Source organism: Thermobia domestica, chromosome 5 (genome assembly GCF_964235325.1).
Source record: "Thermobia domestica chromosome 5, izTheDome1.hap1.1, whole genome shotgun sequence".
Taxonomy (NCBI): domain Eukaryota; kingdom Metazoa; phylum Arthropoda; class Insecta; order Zygentoma; family Lepismatidae; genus Thermobia; species Thermobia domestica.
The window spans coordinates 213219964-213236422 of NC_137458.1; the positions used below are offsets into that span (position 1 = coordinate 213219964).

Sequence of the window (16459 nt, forward strand, 5' to 3'; positions counted from 1 at the left end):
ATGTGGCTATTTTTTGGTGTAAGTTACATTGCAGTGTTGCCAACGAGAGGGAAATTATTGAGGGAAATGCAGGGGTGAAAATTTACAAAAAATTCCCTAACCGAATTTCAAGACTTTTTCAGATGGCACCACTGTTGCCACATAAGTTGAAGTCACCTACAAAATTCTATAGTGTGTTGACAAGGTACAATGGAAACCTAAAGTCGCTGGCATCCATACAAAAAGAGAGAAAAAATTTCTGTCATCATACACATGAAATTTGGACATTTTTTACACCTCAGAAGCAAATGTCAACAGACATGTCGGGGCTACAGCTTCCCTAATTACCCTATTGAAACTTTTTATGGTGCTTTCTGTAGGACGGAGAGGAGGCTTTCAGATAGTGGGACGTTTGTTTCAATGTAGAAAGCAAGAGGGGAAAATAATAGAGTTGAAAGGGAAATTTTCTGAATTTTTCACCTAAAATCGGAAGTAAAATTTTCTGTAGCTGCAACACTGCTACAAAACACGCGCAAACTACCTTAAAATTAACCTTGGTACCCCACTAATATGTCCTACAAGTATCATGGCGATATGTAACAAAGTAAGAATGAGAGCTCCTCCGTGGCTAAGCGGTTAGCGTACGCGCCCTTGGCGCGGGAGACCCGGGTTCGATTCCCGGCGGGAGCTCACGTGGTTCGGATTCCACGTTAATCAGTAGGTCCACGTCTCACATAGCCTCGCTGCTGAAAGGGACGCTAAACTGAAATTCAACTCAACTCAAAGTAAGAATGAAATGTAAAAGAAAATATATATCTCATTCTACCTCAGAAATTCTCCATTTTCTTACTATTTACAGAACATGGTTTATTATAAACCTCAATTGTACTTCCCCTAATTATCGTACTGGAACTTTTTATGATGTGTTGTGTAGGCTAAGGACAAGACTTTCAGACAGTGATACGTCTGTTCGAATGTAGCCAGCAAGAGGGAAATAATGGACAAAAATGGGATTTTTTCAAAATTTTCTCCTAAAATCTGAAATTTTCTGTAGCTGGAAACATTGCTATCAGACAGACGCAAACTATCTTTAAATAAACATTGGTACACCACTAATATCCTACAAGTGTCATGGTGATATTTAAGAAACAAAGCTTCTAATTACAAAAAATAGATTACAGTAAACAGAAAAGTAGGGAAAATCAGAAAAATCAAGGCTTAGAACGTAAATACGAATATTTCGTGCACCCCCTAATTACCCCATTGTAACAATCTGTATCCGCTTTTGTTCAGTAAGGACCAATGTTCGACTGGCGTTATTATTATTATTATTATTATTATTATTATTATTATTATTATTATTATTATTATTATTATTATTATTATTGTTGTTGTTGTTGTTGAAGATTTGAGAATTCAATGCTGTATCTGAAACCGCAAAAGAAATCAGCCCAACAAGTGGCATGGAGTGGAAGAGGGGCGTGAAGTGTGAAAGTTTTGAAGGAGGACACTAGCTGAATATGGTTGACAACAAGTGCTTTAGCTTAAGCCAGTGGTACACAACGTAGACGTTAAAAGGGGCGATTGGTGGCGATCGGCCATTTAGAAGGCATTTAATATTTCATGACCTGTTAAACTTTTTTTCTTATTATTTGACGGAAGTTATTATGCATTTAACAAATTAACAAAAGTTTATACTTTTCTTTTTACAAATAATAATGTAAATTCTTCTAGGATGATTTTAAGAATTGAACCCTATTCCTGGTTCTTAAACTGCTACGTCCAAGTCTTACGTTCAGGTTTGTGGATATGTGGATCGAATTAAGATGTGAGAAGTATAGTTTTATTGAAAAAAATATACAAATGCATGTTCAGTTAGAAAGTTTTTAGGAGGGAGTCCGAACCCGGTGAACTTCTTCCCCATGTGTGCGCCGTATATTATCCCGTATATTGTCACAGAAATTATGTCCCATTTCGTCACGTACCAGTTCTAGCAATGCTGCAAATGACTGTTTTTTGGAATTAGAGAATCAGAGATTTCAATACAGTAGAGCGTCGATTATCCGAAGTAATTGGGGGACATGGGTGTTCGGAAAACTGGTTTGTTCGGATAATCGAACTGTACATGTTTATTTGCCATGCGCGGAGCGGCACGCCTCAACTCTAAGCTGGCGCAGCTGTTGCTGTGAACAGCTTTGATACTGTCGCTACTTCTACAGCCAGTGCCAAACCGACAGAAGTGTGCTGATTGTTGAAACACAGCGACTGGCGGCTTAGCCGGTCAGCAGCGCCTTATGAAGGCCCCATTAGAAGCAATGTTCCGCCAGCGGTGGCTCAGTGCGGCGACTACTGTGGGAAACTTGGTTTGGGAGTGAGGGGGATGATGGACGATAGGGTGGGAGAGTAACAGGTGCGAGCGAGTACACAGTTCGGTTAAGCGGTCGTTCGGTTGACCGACGTTCGGAAAATCGACGCTCTACTATATATTCTTGTTATTTTTCTTGTCAATTTCATCCAATTTGGTCAGAATTACTTGTTTGCAGTAAGAAACAGAGTCCAACAAAATTATCTTTCTACCCACTATCCTCAAAATAGAACTGCAACTAATCTTCAGAGAGAGTACGAAATAAGATCAGTGAATTGGCATAGAAGAGAAACGCATCATTCATTTTTGTGAGTGAGTGTTAGTTGCTCGTTCCATTTATTTTTCACATTATTCTATCATGACCTATAATTGAAAAATTAAACAAATAACATTCAATTCACTCTACAATTATTTCAAATATTTGTCATTTTTCATTTCTCCATGTCAAAGCGTGGGCACCAATCGAGAACAGGTTATTGCATTCCTAATTTAATATAATAGACAGGTATTGCAAGCGAAGTTTATCATTTTAGGAAAAAAAATAAACTTTTAAAATAAACGTGCTCAATAATTTCTGCAGTATATCTAGTAATACATTTTTTGAAGAATTTCAGAAACATTGGAATTCCTCATTTCATGAAAATTGCTTAAAGTAATATGAAAAATTGCTTTAAATACTAAACAGTCGATTGAAATTGGATCTCAATTTGGGAGAATTTGCGAATGTAGTGAAGAAAAAAATACTTAAAATAGTTAGCAATTATTTAAGAAACTGGGAGCACGGAGGCCCAAGATAGAGCACTTTAGTGCAATAGGATTTTAGTTTAATCCCTGTGCGTTTGTGTGGGACACAGTAGCGTATTCACGATTTTGTTTCGAGAGGGGCTTTGCTAACTTTCGGGGAGGGGGCTTTGCCTGAAAATGTGAAAATTCTGCAAGATATTTCATATACTTGACTATAGTAAGATTTCAGGGGGGACTTAAGCCCAGAAGCCCCCCTAAATACGCCACTGGTGGGACAACATTGTGTCTGTAGATTCTCTCGACGTCATCTCGTTTCTTCCCACCTTCTCATTCCACAGTTCTTTGATAATCATTCAATTTGATTGGCCCCATAACTATGAGGTGTTAAGTTAAATATTTCATTTCATATAAAGAAACTGATTGCGACAAAATTTGAGGGGGAAAATATATAGTAAGAAATGTGATAAAAAAAACAACAACATATTATTGTAGTAGAAGGAGAAAACAGGAGAAGGAAATTCAAATGAATAGCGGAAACTTTAATACAAAGTGAAGCTTCATAGTGCATTGAAGGTATTAAATTTGTTTAAAATGAGTTAGTATTACAAATGAAATATTTATAACTAGTGTCAATTGCCCGCTTCGCAGGGTTACAACAAGAAAAATTAGTAATATGTTCCGTTAGTCACTCACTTTTTACTATTACTGCAGCTCTCTGATATCTGTCATTATATATATCCCTGATGCCCCATAAGTGCGGGGCTCAATTTGGATTTAAACGGCATTAGAAGTTTCACTTTCCATCTCAAAACTATGGACTTGACATTAATATCGATTACTTTTCCATCATTTTTAAATATCCCCTTTCTCTCCCTCCCATAAGTTGCACCATCAAAATAAAATGATAAAACCCATTCCAGGCCCGAACCTCATCTATGTTGAAAATTTGATAGAGATCGGTAAGGTGGTTCAAGAGTTATTAAGTCACAAACTTATTCACTTTCATTTTTATTTATTTATATAGATAGATAGATAAGGAACAATGTAATAATTTTCGCATGGCAAATCAGTTCATCTGGCTGGTCTAGTGGCAAGCATGCACTCCTTTGATATACATGGTCCCGGTTTCATTTCCCTGAGGGAGAGCATTGGGGCATTACGGTGGTTTGGGTTTCACCTTTCCTTATATAGACTCGTTGCTGAAAAAAAGAAAGCTAAACTTCAACAAACAACAGCATTGTTTATTAGTTAAGCCATTATCCCTCATTGTTAAACATACTCCTTCCTTAGACATTTTTAGAAAGCGTATTGGTACGAAATGGTATTTCTTCTATCAAGACTTATTGGTAGAAAGAATTCGACGTCACTTTATACGGATACATTCAATAAATCATCTCTGCTGGAGACATACATTCCCTCCTTTTTCCCCCCGTAGAATAAGATACCAAGTCTGTGTTGTATGAAATATCGATCTACTACTCCATAAGTTTAATCAAGCGCTATTTCTCTATTGGGTGGGGTTGATACAAAATAGGAACAAGAACTGTCAGGAAATAGAGCTTCTGTATAAGCCCTTCGAAATTCATTATACGCTTCATAAGTAATCTTTCAGGTTTTACCAACATTCCCCACCATCATTTCTTTGCCACCAACGTCAGAAGATTAATAATTTCAGCTCGGTTGCTCAGAATGCATAACACAACCGCTCTGCTGCTTTCTTATTAGTCTACTTATATTTCAATAACGATCCAGATGACTGCCAACGCATATAGAACTAATTTGGAAGCCATACAATCTTCGAGGCTGGAACATTTACTTGAGTGTATTCTTTATTTGTGTTGGCTTCATAAATTACAGAGGCAATCTTTAACCAAAGATTTTCCTTTGGAATCGAATATAGGAAACATTCCTTGATCTGTCTCCCAAATAAAGCATGTGAAAATATGAAAAATTCATAGAAAGAAGAAATAACAGTCTTGGAAAATAACGATATTGAATACACGAGAGGAAAAACGGGTTTAATTTACTAGTTGAGTAAAGTTATGTCCTGAAGAATAAGATAAAGTTTTCTTTATGCACACTCTATCATTTCAGGCGGTGATTCAGAGGGGGAACAAGGATTTCTACTAACGAGCTACGAAATTCCCCTCCCGGATATCTCTCGATCACACTTAATGTGGATTACCAGTTGTGTTGCAGTAGTATTGACTACCAATGTTGAAATTCCTCGCGGAGAAATCTGAAATTATCACTGCCTACAGCACCTCGCGGAACCACTTTCAAACTGAATAAAGACCAGAAACCATCTGTATCGTCATTTCAGATTTTGCCAGGGGGCTGAGTGGAAAGATTGTACTCCAACATAAGAGTTTTACTTTTTTATTAGTATATTAGTGTGAATTGTTTTTTAAAGAAACGCATATGTTTCTCTAACTCACGCGAGTAATTGTCCCTCCTGTTCTCTCTAAATGACACCCTTGGCCGCTAGAGGCAGTATTACCCAGTATTAAAGTTCTACGAAGAGGAAGGAAGCTTAATCTTTATCTGCTATATGTATGGTATCTTCTTGCTGAGCTCTTTTGTTTGGTATGCAATGCAAAATAAATCCATAGAGTGAAAATGAAATATTTCGGTTTAATGTACCATGGTTATGCAAGTTAGGCTAAAGACGATGATTAAGGCAAGTGAATGATGATGGAAGAATAGGTGGAATGAGAAAGTGGGAGGAAATAGGAGTACACCGAGAAAACCGACAGACACGATGTTGTCGACCACAAAATTACTAGTCCAGGGGTTGAACCAGGGACCCCACGCACCAGAGGTAAATGCTCTACTGCTGAGCCACATGCTCCCAGATCTACAGGATGTAATGAACTGTAGCGACAAGAGGTGATTACTCATATCAAAGAGAAGTTGATATGGACCTGTGGCGGAAAAGTGCATAGTTTCAGAACTAGATCCGTCCCAATCGTGGAAAAGTTAGATTTCAATACACGTTATTTCGAATCGAGAAGCCGTGGAGTGACCGTTCATATCACCATAAATGAAGTTACATATACGACATCCAAAAATTCCCAATTTAGCAATGTGTAATGAGTCTGCAATGGTTTCTCTAGAGATCACAAATCCTTGAATTGCTCCCAAGAAAATTCTCATATTTGTCCTGATTTCAAGATAGGTCAAAAGTAAGCAAAATGTAGGGCTTGGCAGCAGCGAACACGAACTGTTTCCCTGGGAAGTCGGAAATATTAGGGACCACCAGAACCACGGGTTCTCGTGTTCGGAATAACGTGTTTTGCGATGTTCTATTTCATGGTTATATGTATTCCCGTGACAAAATACATTAATGCTCATGCTATCGAGACTTAATATTTTGACTATTTTTAACCCAACTTGATATCTGCAAATTTTGTTAGGAATATGCCTGGGAATTATACCCTTTATGGAATCCCTTACGCATTGCTGAAAAATGCATTTTTTGATGCCGTATGTGTGACTTCTTTTAAGCTGATATGGAGCGCTGCTCCATTGTTTTGCTAGTTCAGAATAATATGTGTTGAAATGTACTTTTTCCACAATTTTGGGTGGTCCCTAGCTCTGAAACTACAAACTTTTCCCCACGCGTCTATATGAACTTTTTAAAATATGTTTTAACGTGAGGAATCTCTCTTTGGTTTGTCGGTATAAGCGTTTCACTAACATTTGATTTTTGACTTTTAACAACCCTAGTTGCTCCCTCTACGCCTTCGGGTTGCTGAGCACTATAGGCTAAAGTAGTGCTTTGTCCTGTGTTGATTCATAGGTTTTCTAAAACAACTCTCGTTTACTCCTACGTTCTCATTTCACGAATTCTTCCATCACCATTCATTTAATCATCGTCTCCCTTAGCCTAAAGGGCATAATCATGAAACCTTAAACTGAAAGAAAGATTTGTCCTATTTCGAAATAATTAAATTATTTTAAATTGTAATTTAATCTGCAAATTGATTGCAAGTAGAGACACGTATTAGGACGACTGTGAACTACAAGGGAAAAGCAAAAGTCGTTCAATATTCTGGTACACAATATACTAGTATTTGTTATTGTAATCTACTATGAAAACATGTTAAACTTAAATATACCCCCCTTGAATTAGGCTGTCTCAAGATACCTTTCTGCCAGTTTCTCGGTTCCACTTCGATACCACGACTTGTCCTGAAAGGTAAAATGTCAGTCACTGTTGTTTCCACCTCCTGCTGGTTTATGAATCATCGGATTTCAGGAAATGCACCATGGACCGAAACAGGTAGTAATTCGAGAAAGCAAAATCATGACTATAGTAGCATAAGTTAGATGCCATCAAGTTCCTGAATTTTTGTTGCGTTTCTCGAGCTGTGAGTGGTTTTCTTTTAACTTCTTGCAGCAGGGTGCGCTGTCGGTTCACAACTGCAAGATTTTTTGACGTGGTAGAGGATACGCTTGTTTCAACTGTTTAGAATAAAGGTCACTACTCATGTACGAAAGTTAGGAACGAAGTCAAAGTGAATTACACTCTTGTAATTCCACCACACACAGAGCTGGACTTCTGAGTTTGTGAAGAGAACTGTCACCAATGTCCAATCTCTCCCTAAACGCATTTGGCAAGATTCCACTCCAGAGTTGGTGTTGTACGTCGATGCTACGCCGTCGTCCATCGTTATTGTTGACGAACACGGACAACCAATGTACTGTGCTAACATTTCTAGAGACTATCCAATATTTGTAATGGAATTTTTGGCTACGGCCATAGCCATTCTCCTGTACGGTGAATACAAACCTCTGATATACTGTGATAATTTAGCTGTAGTGTATTGCTTCCGAAAACGCATATGTCGTGTACCATATTTGTATGTTATTTCAAATGTAATCTATAACAATTTCCTGTATACCATACACCATGTAAATTCTGAAGACAATAAAGTTTACAGCTTGTCGGGCGCTGGCGCCCGATTCTCCTCATGCCCACGACCAATCGGGGAACAGCAGCAGTTCATCAAGCCCCTTAAAGCCGGATGACGGAGGCTACCCAAGTAGCACAGTCACGTCATAAACACGTCTTTTTTTGGGGTTCGAATTCAAAATGACGTCTTTTGAAAATTTGGAACGTCTTTATCACGTACCAAAATGGTAACAAAAATGACGTGTCAAACATGACCTAAATTGTACGTGTTTATCACGTGCCAGAGTGGTACAAAGTATCACGTGTCGAACATCACCAAAAATAGACGTCTTTTTAGGTGCTAAAAAGCGCGGACGTTCCCCGTACTGTAACTGCAGTTTGAGCAGTGCATGCTGGGAATCGTGAGCCATTTGCGGAATCGTGTTATGATTGTGTGAATATAAATAATGTGTTTTGTGAAAGGCACCTGTGATAAAGGTCAGCTTTAAGACAAGTAAGTAGAATTCCTATCCTATTCCTATCTAGGTGCAGTCTGTGTAAAATTCAGCAGATTGAGTATTGTAATTTTGAAGATTAGCTCCTCATACAGCGTTGCCTACGGTTTCTTATTACAGTGTATTAAAATACCGTAGAAAGAACGAGGATACCTACATTAGGTTAACATTTGCAGACGCCTGTATCAAATTAAATATTTTAGGTAGAATACTATATAAAATATTAATAGTGAAGGTAGTAAAATGATAATGTATGTGTTTTTATTCTCAATAAACCGTATATGGGAGTGACTATGCATGGGAAAGTATGTCATTCTGTGGTGCAGTTTTACTATACAGATCCATAGATTGTAAAATGTACGAAAAAAATTGGACAAGTCTTTAATTTGCCTATTTCATGTCGAGAACAGGACCAACCAACCTCCGCGGGGCTTCTAACCCGTTCCTACTACACTACTTTTACTATGAATCCTATAATAAAAGCTGTACGCATTGTGGTACTATTTGCCAAGGCGAAAGACTGCTAAATACAAGCAAACAACGAGATGACAGTAAGTGTATGGTTTTGGAAGCATTACTGGAACAGACGGTTCTACTAAATTTTGATACATTTCTTACATTTTCAGGTTAGGTTAGAGCATTGTATTTCCTATAGCAGAATATGCACTAAATGAGGAGCTCCATTACTACTTGCAGATTGACTTCACGGGGGTTAGTATAAATATAGAGTAGACGCATGGGGCAAGGTTCTAGAACACAGGTCCCCCTTCCCACTTAATTGTAACAAAGACAGAAAACAACGTGCCGTGCGGGGCTCTAACCCGCCTTCACTCGCTGACGCTCGCTCAACAATACTATGTGAATTAAATGTTAAACTTTGATACAGAAAAGAACCAATCTAGCTGTTAACCTATATGGGGGGACTTGTGTTCTAGAACCTTGCCGACGCGTGGCATATTAAGTACAGTGCATAAAACACGAAACAACTTTTGCTAGGTGCCCACTAAAAAGCACAAATGCATTCTATTGGAATCAGTGCAGGAGCACAGCAAGAGGGCCCGAGCGGCAACGAGGGGGTGCGTTCGTAGGGAACAGGCACGTCAGCGACGGGGACTATGCGCGTAAAGAAGGATAATGGAAAAGCACACTTACGCTTACAATGATTTCACTATCACTCAAAATGCGGCTTCATTCGAGCAGCCGGTTCTACCAAATAGAAAATTTATAGGTAAAATATTATAAGAAAAATTTTTCGTGAAGGAATAAGAGTGTGAATATAAGTAATTACTGTCAGTGTACAACATATTGAAATGAATTTTAAGTGATCAGTTAAATTATTGCATATGTAAGTGTGGTCTTCCACTATTCTCTTTTAGACGTATATTCCCCGTCGCTGACGCGCCTGCTCCCTACGGACGCATCCCGTCGCTGCCGCTCGGACCCTGTTGCTGTGCTCCTACCCTGACTCGGTTATATAGTATTCCTGCTTTTTAGTGGGGAGCTGATATAAATTGGTTCGTGTTTTATTCACTGAAATTGTTACGCTTTACGTCCACGCTGTATTTGTCCTGACGCCTGAAGTCAATCTCAAGCACTAATGGAGCTTCTGATTTAGTTCATGCTCTGCTAAAAGAAATGCATTGTTCTAACCTGATATGAAACTGTAAGAAATATGTCAAAATTTGGTAGAACCGTCTGCTCGAATAATGCCCAAAATTCACTTCAATTTGCTGTGTACTGACATTAATTACTTACATTCACACTTTTATTCCTTCACAAAAAATATGTTTCACATCGTATGTCACCTATGAATTTTCTGTTAGGTAGAACCGACTGCTCGAGGGTCGAGGAAATGACCCTCGGCAATTGTTGCAATGCCAATCGTGTATGACTTCAAAGTTAGAAACAACGAGCCCTATGGGAGTTCTAACCCCTTCGCTCACTCAGTTATGTTTTGTTTAGCCTTTTGTAGCACTACTGTCTTAAATCTAGTGAAAAAATCCACAAAATCGATGAATATTTGGTAGACCCGCTTGCTAAAGTAGTGCCCCCATTGTATATGTGCATAATCACAGGGAGGATATTACCCCAGTTGAGAGCACTCTCAAACTGCAACCATCGCCCTGTTGCACCTACACACCCTCACAAGACACTTGGCTACCGTAACTGTGCTACAGAATTCGGTGTGGAAATCGTAATAATGTAACGGATTTTTGACTGTTCGAATATTTTGTTCATTAATTGAGTAGACAGCTCCCTCGCATTTTAGATTACAGTACTTACTCCAGTGCCAGCATGTGATGATGGATACTTATCAATGTTGCCACTGAAGTTCAAAAAAAATATATTCCAGCTCAATTAAGTATCCTCTACATGACTATATTATTATGATTTCCACTGCTAATCGTGAAACGATTCAAAGGAAACCAAATGTCTTATTTAGGGACCGTGGTTGGGGGCTGGTGGTGGTTCCAGTCAGATGTGTTTAAGAGAGCTCTTGACATAGGGAATATCCTCCTAATGTTTATGCGCACATTAACAACGGAAGTCTCTTTGGGTCAAAAACCTGCTTTCACGTGGAACACCAATTCCTCATCATTAAAAAGAAATGAAATTAAATATTTAGTTTCACGCCCCAGGAAAAGCACCGAGCCTAAGGAAGATGGTGATAATGAAATGTGAAAAATGGTGGTATGAAGAAAGTGGGCGGAAACGGGAGAGTATCGAGAAAACTCAGGCACATGGTGTTTGTCCACTTGGCCCACTTGGCACGAGCTGGGATCGAACCAGGGACCGCACGCACTTGAAGTGAACACTCTACCAGTGAGGAACTGAATCCCCATCAGTAAAAAACATACCTCATTCCTTCGGGGCTTACATATCTGCTGCCACCAAAAGGAAGGTGTGTGCACAACAGGGGTGGATCCAGAGCAGGATATTTTTTATTTTTTTAAAAAATAAAACCTATCCCAGAATTGGAGTTCTTGATCTTTTCAAGCTTGTATTATAATTGTAAGATAAAAACTTTTTTTTTTTACACGTTGCAGAATTTAAATGAAGCAATAGAAATTACTTGCCTTGGTGTTTTTGGTCAGAAAATGTCCGCGTTCGAAAACGCAGGTAGTCATTTGTGTTCTTTGTGTTCAAGATGCGATATTTTACGCTCTCACTCCGTTCTCAAATCCGATCCCTACTTCTTATGGGGCCACGGTGGCTCAGTGGTAGAGCGTTCACCTCTGGTGCTTGGGGTCCCGGGTTCGATCCCAGCCCCCGCCAAGTGAACTTTGTGGTGGACAAACACCGTGTGCGTGGGTTTTCTCGGGGTTCTCCCGTTTCCTCCCACTTTCTTCATTCCACCATTTCATCCATTAGTCATCATCACCGTCTCCTTTAGCCTAATCGGCATAACCGTGGGACGTAAAACTCAAAGATTTTCCGATCCCTGCTTCTTGTTAACAACGGGCAAACAATAATCCATAAAATCTATCTGTCCACAAGTTTGTCAATATTTATTTTTTATCCATTTAAAAAGTGGCCATTCCTGCACCATTCCACGACGAGGTTGGAATGATTTCGGACTCTTCTTCACACCGTCCTTTACGCTGAAAATATCCAGAACAGAAAGCATGTGAAATTTATGGCTGATATTTTCCTGCCAACTCATTTTTCTTTCTATAAGCTCTTTTTTATTATGATACAAAATGTAGTAAAAACCCACTTTACTGTTTACATGAAATTAAACTGCTTCATTTCATGTTAAATGTATTTAGTCGTTGTAATAAGCCTAGGTGTAAATACATGTTATTTCCCAAAATAAGCCTTGCATGTACTCCCACTTTCCAGAGCGTGTGGCCAATGCTCCTGCAAATGATGAATTGATCAACAGCAGACCACCTAGCACGGAATCTTTCTTAACTGAACTTGAAGCCGTTACCCTGACCCCTTTCTGCTCGTCGAGCTGCTCTAGAAATATCACTGTGGAGGATGATATACATACCAAAGTTGCGACAGGTGAGTTTTTGACATGTTATTTTATAATACCCATGTAAGAAAATGCCGAGTAAGAAGAAAAGAAAGAAAGTAGTAATATTTTATTAGTACTTATAAAATAAAATAATTGTTGAATAAGGCAATACTTTTATGTAAATGAAATATTCAATTTAACGTTCCACGATCAGGCACTGAGGCTAAGGGAGTCGGTGATGATGAGAAGTGAATTAAATGGTGGAATGAAGAATGTGGGAAAAAATTGGAGAACTCCAAGAAAAGCCGCTTGAAGTGAGCTGGGATCGAACCATTGGCCCCAAGCACCAAAGGTGAACGCTCTATCACCGAGCCACAGCTGCGCCAATTTTATTTAAATGTAACTGTTTCAGCAACTACCCTTGTCTTCTTCAGATACACTCTATTTATTTATTTATTATTTTAGATTTTTAAAGATTTCCTTGTTTATTAATTTTTATTCCTTCAGCAATTATTTTATTTGACTTGAGTATTTATATATAAGCAAAGCTTTAATATGGAATGTATCACATGTTATAGTGTTCGCACTTTTTTTTTTTTTTTTTTGAATGGGTAAAAGTACTCCTCCGAAAATGTGTTTTTGAACAGAGGGGTTAAATATAATTTTCACCAAAGAGAAGTTTTATTTTTATTTTTATTTTTATTATTATTATTAATAATAATAATAATAATAATAATAATAATAATAATAATAATAATAATAATAATAATAATAATAATAATAGCTGCCGCAACTTCTAACCCTGCTCAGAACAAATAATGTGACGATTTTCACCCTACTGCTTGTGACAGAATTCTGGTTCTAGAAGTCTTATTTTTTAAAAATACTCCAGTAACAAGTGAGGGGGCGTTTGCTCACAATTTTTTATTTTTCGGAATACATAAGTTATACACCATTTTGTTTGTAATTTTCACTTCCTTTTTTGTCATATTTTGAAATGCTAATATATGTTTCGTCTTGCATCATAAATTTAACTTACTAAATCGTATCCAATCAGGATGAAATTTCTTATGACAGTAGAAGGATACCTTTACTGGTTAATTCCACCTGTGTGCAGCTTGTCAGATTACTGCATCCGATAGCGCAGTTCTGTCACGATATGTAAATGCGGAATTTTGACTCCATTTTGGGGGTTACATAGCAGTAGTGAAAGATAATACATGTAATTTCTATCGTTGTCTAGTTGTGTTTGATAAATGAGTAGCTATATTATTTTATTATTAGAAAGTTCTTTGTTTCATACCATAAAAACTATTCTTACTGCATGAGTCTGCATCAGTTATGATTCCAGTCCCCGCAAAGTGAACTTTGTGGTGGACAAGCACAGTGTGCGTGGGTTTACTCGAGGTTCTCCCACTTTCTTCATTCCACCATTTCATTCAGTCTTCATCATCACCGTCTCCTTTAGCCTAACCGACAAATCTGTAGGACGTAAAACTCAAAGTTTTTTTTTTTTTTGCATCAGTTGTAATATCGTATCAATATACTTGATCGTCACTTTTAGCTCACATCCTAAAGTTGGTCTTGGAGTGGCATTTTATATTGTGAGCACATACGTAATGTAGCCTTCTATGAGTGTTTCAGAATTATTTGTCATGTATCTGTATATACAAAGTCTTATATCCCCCAACTTGTTTGATTTTCCTAAACAATCAGAGTTAACAGCTGCAATAAAATCAAAAGTTAAGCTATTACAGAATAAATAAATTAATGGTAGTTTAATTTCGCTGTATGGAAGGACGTTAAAAGTGGGACTTCATGCAAGCGAGTGCAGTAACTAATCGTTTTATTGCGTATTGATTGTAGTTACACATGACGTATTGTAATTGTTTTTTTAAATTTTCTCCCCACCTGAAAAATTGCACTATGATTGTTCATGATTTTTTTTTCTGTTTCAGTGTTCCTATCTGTCATCGTTGGGAGAAAAAGGAACCTTTCTCTGATGCTTGGTTTCCAAAGAGCTGGCGATGAAATTTAACTCCCGCGGAAAAAAGAGCAAAGTTCACGTTGTGCAAACTAGCCTTAAAGACACTTATCATTCGTGAGTAAAAATAAAGATCTTCAAATGAACAAATGCCACAAATCTTCAAAACGTTAGTAGAAAGATATTCACTTCCATCTGCCTTGTTGTTTGAGGATGAAAAGGATTCGGCATGCTTGAAACATGTTGACCTGTTCCTCCTTGCTTTGTTTGGAAATCAATGTAAAGGCATCTCTTTCGAAAACTAAAAGATGGAAGAAACTGCTACTGGTATAATAGATGAAGAAGTGGGATACTTACTGCAGTCCCCATTTTTAACCTACTTAAGCTGGTGAGGCTTTTTTGATATGATGCTGTATTTCTGTACTTTCAATAACTATGAAAGGTGTTTTCCTTCATACGAAATTTATATGAAAATTTAATTCTTTTTATTTTATATTATTAAAAGATCTCTGTAAGTTTTAGATTATAACCAACAGATTTGCATTGTCTACATATTTCTTGTTTGTATTACAAATAATATAGACAATCAGTGTTTCTTGTTGCATTACAAATAGTATGAATATTATTTTATACGACAAAACATTGTACATATAACTAATAAATGTAGAATTCAAATTAATGGTTATGTGTTTTCGCTTTCATCCCTCAGAGATTAATTAATTTTAAAATGTACTTTCTTTTTCGATTTTTCACCTCCAAAATAAAGGTGTCTTAAATTGGAGTTATAAAAGTTTAGTCCTAACTTTTGCACTGTCAATAAAACCCATTGTTCTTGTGTATGTGAGTGTGTGTTGGATGTGGGTGGTTGTGTTTTTGTGTATGTGTGCGCATACTAGCGTAATAATGGATAGCTATAAAATTTATCGAAGCACGTGTTGTACCGTAATTTCATTAAGAAGAAGGTACAAATAAATGCACATGAATAAATTCCAGTGACGAAATGAGTGGATTCTTCTTAGTACCAAGGGCCGCGGTGGCTCAGTGGTAGAGCGTTCATCTCTGGTGCTTGGGGTTCCGGGTTCGATCCCAGCCCCCGCCAAGTGAACTTCGTAGTAGACAAACCGTGTGCGTGGGTTTTCTCGGGGTTCTCCCGTTTCCTCCCACTTTCTTCATTCCACCATTTCATTCATTTCTCATTATCACCGTCTCCTTTAGCCTAACCGGTATAAGCGTGGGACGTAAAACTTAAAGATTTCATTTCATTTCATTTTCTTAGGACTGTAAGTACAATGTTCCTTTATTTTTCCATTTCATTCTTTGTTTTTACAATGTTTATTCGTCTTTTCTCATTCTTAAAAGTTATGTAGGGTTTTTTTTCCGCCAAGGGTGAGTCTTACATTCGAGGGCTTTTTTTTTATGTTTTTCAAGTCGATCCAATGCGTCTCGGTTTTCTGTTTAATGTATGGCTTTAAATTTATCCTTTCGTGGAGCAAGCGCTGCCGTTTCTTTTCTGTAGCACTACGTATATAATTATTCCTTGACAGCTATTGTATATTCGCTTCTTAATATGTAGGTAAATATACCACACATTAAGAGGCGAATATATACTCTTCAATAGGTTACTATCCAAATACTAAAAAAATATAAATCAACAACACTAGAGGTGGTCAATTGGATATGGAAATCCCCAATCCATAGATAATACGAACCTTCGGAGAAGCGAAATTTCCAAATTCTTGGTACAGACCAATCAAATAGACCACAATACTTTGACGTTCCCCAATGTGTGCTTCCGAGAGAGGGTGGTGATGTATTTCGCTGTGGCAAGATCTAGGGTTCTTAGGGTCTATCCTGATCTGTTATTTATTACAATAACCTAGTGGTCTTACTTATCTGGTATAGGAGCTTGTAAATTATTATGCAAATTACAACACAATGGTGAAAAATCAAGCAGTAGCCACAAGGATAAATTTATTTTCATTATTGTTTTTACTTATAATAATCGTTGTCC

At 37.6% G+C, this 16459-nt stretch overlaps 1 protein-coding gene and 1 long non-coding RNA gene across 3 annotated transcripts in view; one reads left to right on the forward strand and one right to left on the reverse strand.

Annotated features, from left to right (window-relative positions):
* Window positions 1-16459, reverse strand: part of LOC145686391 (putative G-protein coupled receptor CG31760) — an 890751-nt gene that overhangs the window by 599608 nt on the left and 274684 nt on the right. The window lies entirely within an intron of this gene.
* LOC145684762 (uncharacterized) lies at window positions 8367-14979 on the forward strand. 2 transcript variants are annotated; one of them, XR_014131388.1, is made up of 3 exons: window positions 8367-8499; window positions 12344-12511; window positions 14423-14968. It is a non-coding gene; the product is annotated as an uncharacterized LOC145684762 (long non-coding RNA). The 2 variants fall into 2 exon arrangements; XR_014131387.1 differs by having other exon boundaries at window positions 8399-8483; window positions 14423-14979.